An 11,557-nucleotide genomic window follows, 5' to 3' on the forward strand; every position below is an offset into this window, starting at 1 on the left:
TTTTTTTTTTTTTTTTTTTTTTTTTGAGAAAAGGTCTTACTGTGTAGTTCAGGCTGGCCTGAGCTCAAGGTAATCCTCCTGTCTCAGCCTCCTGAATATTGGGATCACAGGCCTGCTCCACCATGCACAGCATTGTTTACATTCATCTTTCACATGAGAAGCTGCAGTTTATCCGGTGGGATAAGATTAGATTTTTAGCCCTGAGAAAGAATTGTTTTCCAGGCTTGTCCTTGGGCCTTCATCCCATTCATCTGCTGATTACATATTTTAATTATTATTCCCTTGCAGTGATTCATAAACATAAGATAGAACCTGTCAAGTAAATAAAAGAAGCTGGGCCTACAGTAAAAACACTAGAGCTTTTACTGAATCAGGAGAAATTCAGCATACAGATGTCCTACGGTGTTTATTAGGAGGCTACTATACCCCACATCCTTGAGTTTGCGTAATTTTCCCTAAGATCTTTGCATTTCCACGTTATGCCACACATAATATAGATAATATAATATTTGCACTTTTAGGCCAACAGCTTACTAATGTGGCCTACGCTCTTGTGTGTAACATGCCATATTTAAAGAGGTTCAAATGTGTGGAGTGATTTTTTTTTTTTCCCCCAGCACTGGGGCCTTTGCACTAAGCTACATCCCCATCCTTTTTTTATTTTTTATTTTGAGACAGGATCCTGCTGAGTTGCTAAATTGCCAGGCTGGAGTCACACTTGCGATTTTCCTGACCCCACAGTGCTGGGATTATAGGTGTGTATCACCGCAGCCGGTTTGATTTATTATTCTCAATGTATTTTAGAAATGTTCATTCTTGCAGAGAAAATATGAACAAAATTTCCAAGTTTATATTAAATCTTCCCCATGAGTAACGTAGGAAAATCCCTCGTAAGAGAAATGACCCTGCAGAAGAGGCAAGAAATCTTGTTTTTTTTTCAAATAAAAATATGCATCCTGTTTCTACATATTTTTCATAGCATTTGATGGTTTATTAAAGTAAACCTTGCCAGGTGTGGGGGCGCACGCCTGTAATCTCAGCACTCGGGAGGCTGAGGCAGGAGGATCGCTGTGAGTTCCAGACCAGCCTGGGCTACACAGTGAGTTCCAGGTCAGTCTCAACTACACAGTGAGACCCTGTCTCAAAAAAGAAAAAAAAGAAAAAAAAGGTAAAGTAAACCTTTCTCCTCCTGTTGGATTTTTGTTGAACTTTCTTATCCTGTATCTCCTTGACCTGCCCTTCCTGCTTTCTTCACCTCCCCCACCCGTTTCTTCTCTCCATCTCTTCTTTCCTTCTCTTCCTGTCCTTTTCCTATCCCTTCCTTTTCTGCTTGTTCCCTTCCTCCTGCTCTGTACACTCCTTCTCCCCTCCCAGCCATCCCTGGGCTGGCCACTAAGTTGACTGCTTTATCTGCACCCTTCTATCTAACACAACTGCAGCCCCAGAGGTCCCCTCGTGGGTCCATTCTGCGGATGGGGAAACCCACACCCTGAGGTGCATGGCTTTCCCAAGGCCACAGGTTCTAGAAGAATGCAGTCAGGCTTCCATCCTAGGCCTGTAATGTTCCAGAGTTGCCATAGGACAGGTATTTCATCGAAACTTGGGAAGAAGATATTTTAAAATAAGTTTTGTTTGTTTTTTTGAGACAGGGACTTGCTATGTAATTCAGCCTGGCCTTGAGCTCATTGTGCAGTCCAGGCTGGCCTGAACTCACAAAGATCATCCTGACTCAGCCTCCACATCCAGTTCAATTCAACTTTGAGGCGGGGAGAGTTACCATCTTCTATGAGGAGAAATTAGTCAAGAACCAGTCTGATCTAAGGACTCTCTGGTGTTTTGACCACCGGGACAGTCAATGCACAGATTAATGATAGCAACAAAATCTATTCCTATTGGGAATCTAGAAGGTACATTCTGTGTCATTTATAAGCATGGAGTTATCCAGTGCTCATTGTGAACGCATGAAGATGCTGCATAGGTCTGGGGATTTAGCTCAGTGCTTCCAGTGCCTGCCTTGCAAATGCAAGGACCTGAGTTCAATCCCCAATACCAAAAAAAAAAAAAAAAAAAAAAAAAAAAAAAAAAAGATGCTGCATAATTGTCCCCATTTTAAAGGCCAGGAAACTGAGGCCCAGAAGGCAATGCCCAGAATCAGAAGATGAATGAGGGTTCTGCTTCTAGGTCTCATTGCCTGACCCATGACACTAGAGCCCTATAGCACCTCTTGTCTGTGATCCACATGTCCTCCTCAGCCTGCTAGTTCTTGTGTCGCTCTCTCTCTATATTCTTTTCTCTCTCCATACTGGGGATTGAACCCAGAGCTTGTCCTCAGCACCTTTTATTTTTTATATTGATTCGGGGTTTCCCTAAGTTACTAACTTGTCCAGGCTGGGCTTGAACTTGTGATCTTCCTGTCTCCGTCTCCCAGGGTGCTGGGATTATGGGCATTTGCCGCTGTGCTCAGCTCTGGCTGCATGCCCCTTGAGAAATGCTGAGCCAGTCACAGCCATTCACTTGGGATTTAGAGCCGTGGCAAAGAAAAGCCCGTAGGACATGCTTCCCACACACAGGAGAACCATACTGTTCAAAACACAGACTCAGTGTGTGAGTGACACATCTGGAAATAGTTGTGTCTGTGATTAAGGAGTTAAAGGAAAAGAATGTCACAGATAATAGGAGAGAAAAATGAAAGGCCAATTTAATTCATCCTAGGAAAATGTCAGAAATGTAAGGGTCAATGGGATCCTTGCATGTGAGATCCTAAATTCTTGGAATTGCTTTGTGGGACAATCTAGTTGGCAGTTGAGAGCATTTTTTAAATCTCAAATTAAGAACTATTTTTGGTGAGTTGATACTTGGATTTAGAAAATAAATTTCTTAAAAATTCTGATCAGACAAGGAGAGTTTTGAAGTATTTGGTGAGACCGTTTAATTGAAATGAAAATACGAACAAATTGAGCCAGGCAAGATGGCACCCGTCTATAATCCTAGCACTTTTGGAGGCTGAGGCAGGAGGATTGCAAGCTTGAGCCTGGCCTGGACAACTTAGTGACTTAGACACCTTGACTCAAAATAAAAAAAGGGTTGGGGATGTAGCTCAGTGCAATTCCCTAGCTTCAACCTCTAGGACTGAAATAAAGAGCAGCAATTGGGCATGCGTTTGATACATCTGCGTCCAGTAAATACGCGTGATGAATGTGTGTCATAAACAAGGATGTGTCGAATGCGTGCTGGGTGCAGGGCTTTGTGTCCTGTGCCAGGTGCAGCTTTCCCTTCTGGTTGACGCCACTTCTCTCCACTGCTGGTACCTAGTTTTAAGCTGCCTTGTCTCCTCCTCGACCATTGCAACAGCTTCTCAGAAGTCCGATGGCTGCTCTTCCTGCTCTGTAACACAGACTCCGCACAGGAGCGGCCTCTGTGATCTTTAAAAAAACACAACCAAAGCTGGACAGGGTGGCGCATTCCTGTGATCCCAGCTCTCTGGAGGTTGAGGAAGGAGGATCAATGCGAGTTTGAGGCCAGCCTGGATACATAGCGAGACCTTGTCTCAAAAAAAAAAAAAAAAAAAAAGCCTAAAAACAAAAAAAATAAATAATAAAAGTAAACCAAATTATTTACTGCTATTTGTGGGAAATAATTCAGCAGCTCCCCATCTTTACTCAGAAAAACAAAGAATGACAGTAACAACGACAACAACACACACACACCCCTACATACACAAAACCAAAGTACTTATTAAAGTTTGCAGGCCTTCATGATCTGGCCCAGTACCCCGTTCCACGCACCCACGTTTCTTACTAGGAACCCTCCTGACTGCTCTAAGCAGGCTGCTCAGAGTCTCCACATGCGCTGTTCCCTTTGTCCTTGACGGCCCCTCGGCTCCTTCCAGGCCAGCACTTAAATGTCCACCCTGCTCAGAGTGTGTGTTTGCCTCTGCTGTATAAAATAATACTCACCTCCTACCACCATGAGTGTCTATCCCTTTACCTAGCTTTAATTTCCTGTATAATAATTACCACTTCCTAATGCATAATACACTTCTCATATCTACAGGAACTAACTCAACTGGCCTTTGAGTTTTCTTGCCTATTATCTATGGCATTCTTCTCCCTTGTTTTTTATTTACCTTCTCCCAGTCCCCAAGCCCTATGAAGATGTAAATTCCATTAATAGAGGGACTTGTCATTCACTTTTAATTTTATTCAACAAATATTGAATGAGTACCTACTCTGTACCAAGTTTTGCATACCTGATGTTGGCAAGAGACCGGGCCTTGCACTTGTACAGATGACCGAAGTGTAGGGGAGAGAGATAAGCCGCAAGCTGACAGTGGTGGGTGAAGGTGATGGGGAAGTGCTTTGGAAAAAAGTCGGTGTTTAGGGTAGGGCTGATGTGGAGAGAATTAGGGATGTCGTTTCCTTTTCTTTTGGTTTTTGAGACAGGATCTCACCATATAGTCCAGGATGGACTCAAACTTGACATACAGCCTAGGCTGATCTCCAACTTGCAGTATTCCTGTTTGTTTTATTTATTTATTTCTTTATTTATTTATTTTGAGAGAGAACAGACCTTTATTTGTCTGGCCAGATGGCACTCCTGGAGCCAAGTAGCTCAGAGAGGCCTGTTATTTTAAAATTTATTTTAACTTAATTTAATTTTTTGTACTATCGGGGACTGAACATAGGATCTTGGTACTGAACTACATTCTCAGCTCTTTTATTAAAAATTTTAATTTTGAAAGTGAAAAATAAAAGGGAAAAATGGAAACAGCTTTTGAACATAGGGAGGAGAGGGGCCTTGGGGGGGAATGGGAGAAAATAAAATAAAATTTATTAAAAAATAAAATACATAGAGGCGGGTGTGGCGGCACATGCCTGTAATCCCAGCATTTGGGAGGCTGAGTCAGGAGGATTGCTGTGAGTTCAAGACCAGCCTGGGCTACATAGTGAGTTCCAGGTCAATCTCAACTACATAGTGAGACCCTGTCTCAAAAAACCAACCTCCCCCCCAAAAAAAACCATAAAATTTTCATCTTGAGATAGGGTCCCACTAAATTGCCCAAGCTGGACTTGGACTCTTGATCTTCCTGACTCAGCTTGCCCAGTGCTAGGACTGATATAAGGGAAATAAATGTATCGTCCAACCTGGTAGATGTCAGATATACCAAGTTCATGTTCCCAGAATTTGAAGGATGGATTCTAAGGAACAATGGGGATTAAGTGTGGGAACATTTATTGGGGATAGGAATGGGCAATAAGAATAGCTCCTGAGAGACGGGAGCATCCCAAACAGGCTCCCAACAGGCCCACTTCCCAAAGGAAGTTTTACAGAGCAAAGACATGAGGGTGGGCACAATGTGGGAAAAACTATAACCATCCGGGCCGGGGATCTAGCTCTGTGGTGCTGCCGCCTGCATCGCAAATGCAAGGTCCAGAGTTCAACCCCTGGTGTTGTGGTGGGGGGACCCACCAAGCTATAACCAACCAATTAGATCACAAGTATAGTCACTTAGGTGACACTGATCCAATGAGGAAGCAAGTCCTGTAGCCAGCGTACAGAGATGCCGTGTTTAATCGTGACTGATAATCCATAGTTTTAGTCTTGTCTCTGTTTTAGCAGTCTTAGTGGGTGGGAAGAGATGGTTTACCCTTAACAAGACAATGGTTTATTTATGGACCTCCAAAGGGTGATTCTGAAGCTTTTGCTTATCCCTCGGGTATTTCATCTTTATTTTGAAGCCTGGCATTCAATGGCTGGGCCTCCAGCACAGTTGATGTCTTCTCATCTTCTGCGCTAAAGCTCACCCTCTCCCTCCCCTTCCTCCCCTCCGTTCCCCTCTCCCCAGCCCCGTCTGTCTGCAGTATTTCTGCCTAACTTAGCCGTCTATATCAGGACTACTGGTGTGAGCCACCACACCTGGGGTTTCTGTGCCCTTGTTAATCTGGAGCCTGTGGGCCCAGAGAGGGCAAGCTGAGATATAAATTTGGGATTCAGCAGTGCATAGCGCAGATTGGATGAAGCCACAGAGAACTGCCTGGGAGAGAAGAAGCCCGCCACCCAAGTTGTGACTCATCCCAAACTGGAGATTTGTGAAAGGAGAAGAAGCCTGTGTTGTCTTGTAAAATGAGAAAAACAGCTTGGGTGACATGTAGTGTTTATCTTAGCTTTAAGTCTCACGACTCTTAACATTTTGGTAAAGCCTCACCCATCCAAGCACGCTAAAAACAGAACAGAACAAAACAAAACAACACAAATGCCCTGGCTAACCCAGGAGGGGAACAACTTTGGTCTGCAGCCTACCTGTCTGAGGTCCGCCCACGGATGGGTGCCCAACTGTGTGGCTCCTGGGCGGCTCAGTGCCCGGTCCTTTATAAGATCACGCACTGTTTGTGATGCCCGCAGCTTTATTCTCGTCTGTCATCTGTCTGGCTTCTTAAGAAATTTGAATTGGTAATGCTTGCTCCTAAAATTAACCATGCAGTGACCTAGAAAGAAAAGAAAGGAAGGGATGGGGGGTAGGAAAGTAGGAAAACAAGGAAGGAATAAAGGCAGGAAGGATGGAGAGAGGGCAGGAGGAAAGGAGAGAGAGGACGGGATGAAGAGAAGGGAGCTTGGGAGCAGGCACTCATGAGCCTGAGGGTTTCAGAGACAAGGTGAAATATGTGTGTTTTAGTTATTTCGATTTTTTTTTCAGTACTAAGGATTGAACCCAGGGCCTTTGCACTGAGCTAGATTCCCAGTCCTTCTTAAAATTCTTTCTTTGGAGACACAGTCTCGGTAAGTCACTAGCCCAGGCTGGGCTCAAACTTCGCATCCTCTGCCTCAGCTACCCAGAGGGCCAGGATGACCGGTGTGCACCACCATGCCTTGTTTAGTTGATTTTATTATAAACTATTGCCCTTTGTAAAGTGATTTTGTGTTGGCCGAGGTCCAGTCCAACAGAGGCCTTTAATATGCTGCTGAAGCTATTAACACTCTAAACATCTAAGTGATCTTAACACTCTATAAACGTAATGTGCTTTAGAGAAGTAATTAACTTTGTCTGTGTATATAAATTTAGCATGAGCTGGGCGTGGTGGCAATGCCAGTAGTCCTAAATACCCAGGAGGCTGAGGCAGGAAGATCACTTGAGTCCATAAATTTGTTTTTATTCTTTTATTTTAAAAATTTTTTAGTCCATAAATTTGAAACATAGCGAGGCTGCATCTCAGAAAAACAAAAACAAAAACAAGCCCCTCCAAAAAACCAACAAAACACTTTCATAGCATAGTCCTATTTGATGAACTTACACTTGTGCTAGAATAAGCCATTTAATATGCTTAATACAGCAGAAGGAAAAAGCTTTCTTTCTCATTTGCTATTTGTCAATATTAAAATGTTTGACAAGTTAGATTGCTTCAAAAGACTGCCTGTGTGGTAATCAGGATTATTAAAATTTAAAATATCAATATTTAGTCTTTTTTTCTCTAATGTGACTGAAAACCAATATGATATTTTCCATAATATAACAGCTTGGAGGGAAACACTTGGAGATTTATAGGAAAATGTTGTACTCTCTTTCTGGGGAGAGGGGGTACTGGTGATTGAACCCGGAGCCTCACACTGAGCTGCATCCCCAGCATGTTTTGTTTTGTTTTGTTTTGAGACAGGCTCTTGCTAAATCCCTAAATTGCCTAATTTGGGTTCAAACTTTCACTCTTCCTGCGTCAGCCTCCCAGAGCGTTGAGATTACAGGCAGGGGCCCCCATGCCTGACTCATTCTCATCATCAGCACACACTTTGAAGCCTCTGGACCCACAGATGGAGGACGCTCCTACATTTCATCTCCTGTAGCCCAAGACTGTTGTTTTCCTCACCACAGGGACTCTGGATTCCAGCTTGGCTTTCTCTCCCCCACCGTCTCGCCCTCCATCGCCAAACTCCCTACCCCCACACCCTTTCCCACATGAGGCTTCCCAGGTTGCTCCTTTTCATTGAGGGCTGTAGTTTGGAACAGCGCCTCCTTCACAAGAGTGTTTCAGCGCCAGTCTAGATGACGCAATGGCAAGTAAGAAACGGAGGGAAGGCGAGGTCCAGCTACCGGGCAGGGCGCAATGAAAACCATTCCATGGGCTGTGTTTTGGGGGTTTGGAATATTTCTTTTCTAAAAAGAGGCTGAAGCACTTGGGGACAAATGTAGTCAGGTCACCATTTCCTTACATTGGAGAGTTTGGCAGAGGAGAAGCCAAGTGTGAGGCCGTAGAAAAAGGAAATAAATGTGGAATAGGCAGGAAAGAAACTTACTGGGATGCAGGAAGCCAGAGACCCTGGAGAGGAAATGAAGGAAAGGCAGGCACCGCAAACTAGGCCAGGAATGGGAGTAAACACAGCCAGGAGCCAAGAGTTCTCATGTGACACTGTCCCTGTCACTGTTTTCTTGCACTCGCCTTTCCCTGCCTGTGAGAGCAGTGTCCACTCCAAGTTGTTCCCAGGCACGGATGTGCAGCCCAGTCAGGTGGGTCTCGTCCACAGACGCAGCCTCCTGGGGCCCAGCTCACCCAGGGAAAGGGAAAAGGAGTCTAGAAGCACATTTTCAATTTGATAAAATGCAACTGTAAATCAGTACAGTCTGTAGACTGACATTTGTCGGTCTTGTGTGTTGTGTATGCATAAACACAGTCTGTGGATGGATCATCTGGGCCATGAGTAAGCTGATGATGTTTAGAGATGACATTTTTACTCATAACCGAGAATCAGAGATCAGTGCAAAGAGAAATATCTTCATTTGGAAATCCACAAACATACAAACGGCAAGATGAATAAATAATAAAACAACTATGGGAGGTAAAGAGTAAGCAAATGATCAGTGTGAATTCTGGGAATTCATTGACTAGCTAACCCAAAGGGATAATTCTTTCCTCATTTTATTTTCTCATTTATTTATTTTGTATTCTTTTTTTTTTTGGTACCAAGGATTGAACTCAGGACCTCACACTTGCCAGGCAGGTGCTGTGCTGCTGAACTAAATCCCTGGCCCTTATTTTCTTATTTATACACAATAGAAGCTTATTTCTCATAGTTCTGGATACTGGAAGTCTGTGGTCAGGTGTCAGCAGATCTGGTACCTGATAAGGGCTATTTTTTACTTCTAGGATGGTGCCTTGTTTCACTTATTTGTTTGATTGATTATTTATTTGGGTACTGGAGATTGAACCCAGAGGTGTTTCACCACTGAGCTACATTCCCAGCCCTTTTTATTTTTTATTTTGAGGTAAGGTCTAGCTAAATCACTAAGTAGGGCTGTGGATTTAGCTCAGTGGTGCTGCCGCTTGCTTCACAAGCACAAGGTCCCAAATTTGATACCTGGTACGAAGAAAAAAAAATTATCATAGCTAAATCATTAAGTTGCTCACTCTGGACTCACACCTGTGGTCCTCCTGCCTCAGCCTCAGAGTGCTGGGATTATACGCAAGTGCCACCACATCTGGCTCTGGGGTTCAATCATTCTTTGTTGTAGGGCAGGGAGATTTCCAATATATGCATAGACATCTGTCCCAGGGAAAAGTCAAGGAGAAAATATTACTTAAGGCATTTTTCCTCTAACATGCAGCCATTCATAGCCTTGTAGTGATTTCACTGAACAAATTAAGCAAATATTTCTGGGTATCCAGTATGTATTAAAAGTCTTTTTTATATTAAAATATTTAATCTTGGCTACTTGTTGAATACTCTAAAAGATGGAAGAAAAGGAAATGTTCTTGCAAATTAATATCTATTTAAAAAACAACAAAAAACTCAAATTAATATATATTGAAAACACCTTTATCCTACATTAATACTCCTAATAGCTTTCTGTAGAATGACTTTCCTGAACTTGAAACTCATTTTCATAAAATACTGACATTGCTTTAGAAAATAAACGATTTAGAATACAGTTGGTATAATTTGCTTTCTTTATTCTTTCTGCTAATAAGACAAATTTTATTCATAAATTTTATTCTAGTTTATGAATCCATGAGAAGAGTGAAGCGCTTGCCATGGCACTGTTTATAAAATATCTTTTCTGCTGTCATTTTTAGAACCCTTCCTGGAGAGTCTATGGTATGGATCATAAATAACTGTGATACCCAAGGATTCTTATTTCAGTGGGAGTTTTTCACATGATAGCAAAATGTTGAAAACAGATCAGGATTATAGGAGACCCATATATTTAATTCCTTAAATCAGTGACAGGAAAAGTAAAGGAAAGGAAGAAGGGAGAGGAGAAAGGAGTCAACAAATCCTCTGGCCAGTAAATGCTAATGAAATTCAATAATTAAGGAACAAATATACAAAAAGCATAGTGAAATAATCTCTAAATGCCAAGAAAAAGTAGCCTATTGACATTCAGGACCCCTTTACTTCTCTGCCTGAAGCTCAAGGCAGGGAAGATCCCTTTCTCAGGGGGTTTGCTGTGTTCTTGGAGGAGATAGGCTTTCTGGGTCCTTCCCTGCATGTATTTGTATTGGGAATCAGGAACCTGTGCCCTGGGAAAGTGGAATCAGGCCCTGGCAGTGTCTTTTCTGGCTGGCTGGCTTTGACAGGCAGAACTGACTCAGAAGAGGGCTCCATGGCCAGGGATTCAGATCAGTGGCCCCTCACCTGCCTCGCAAGTGCAAGGTCCAGAGTTCGATCCTCTGTACAACAAAACAAAACAAAATAAACAAACACCAAAAGAAGAGGACTCCAGGGCTCAGGGCTCCCACTGGGGTCGAGAAAGCCTCAGGCCACCCCAGGGTGGAAACTGGGAGGGGAGCGCAGGGACTCTTAACTCGCAAAGCTGGAGGCAGGGAATCAAAGGGAAAAGCGTGCTAAAGAAATCTGACTTCATGCAACGAATGCCTCCTGCAGAGACCGTGCGCTAAAGCACAGTAGGACACACAATGACTCCAAATGCCGTTTCCCGTGCGCAGCGTCTGTGTGTGCCCTCATCCACTAAGGATTTCTAGACGGTCCATTTTCAAAGGGTCATTAACATTATTTAAATATTCATGGAGAGTGGGGGTGGCAGACTGAAATTTCAGCCCGCTTGGGAGGGAGGGGATGGCTGGCCGGCCACCTGCCTAATCGAGCCCCACGCCGAGCTTCGTATCAGCTGCCTCCTTCCCCACAGCTGGCCTTATTACCACACGGGCTTTGACACCACAAAGCCGCCGTCTGCCACACGGGGAAGGCAGCGTGAAGGCGCGGGAGAGCCAGAGGTCGTGAAGCGTGTGTCCACCTCAGACACATCAAGGGAGCGCAAGAACACACGAGGACGTGATTGCCGTCACCTAGAGCCCCTTGCCAGCCTGTCCACGCGGTCGCGCCCACTCGGGGGTCAGTCGCCGTGCGGAGGGACGGGGGACTCTCACGCCGCGGGTAGGGACGCAGGAGCTCCTGACCACGTGAGCGCGCACAGGCACCGCGTGCACTCACACACGTGCACACACAGACTGCACTCACGCCGACACGCCCACCCACGCGCAGACACTCGTGCACCCAGCCAGACGCTCAGAGCTCTCCCTAGTTAGAAAACATCCAGCCCCGCCCGCCCCGT

At 44.2% G+C, this 11,557-nt stretch overlaps 1 protein-coding gene across 5 annotated transcripts in view; it reads left to right on the forward strand.

Moving 5' to 3' along the window:
- The window catches only part of Palm2akap2 (PALM2 and AKAP2 fusion), a 561,169-nt gene that overhangs the window by 445,851 nt on the left and 103,761 nt on the right, over positions 1 to 11,557 (forward strand). The gene's annotated exons all lie outside the window — the stretch shown is intronic.

This window comes from Fukomys damarensis, unplaced genomic scaffold, assembly GCF_012274545.1.
Source record: "Fukomys damarensis isolate Sample0158 unplaced genomic scaffold, DMR_v1.0_HiC HiC_scaffold_36, whole genome shotgun sequence".
Lineage (NCBI taxonomy): Eukaryota > Metazoa > Chordata > Mammalia > Rodentia > Bathyergidae > Fukomys > Fukomys damarensis.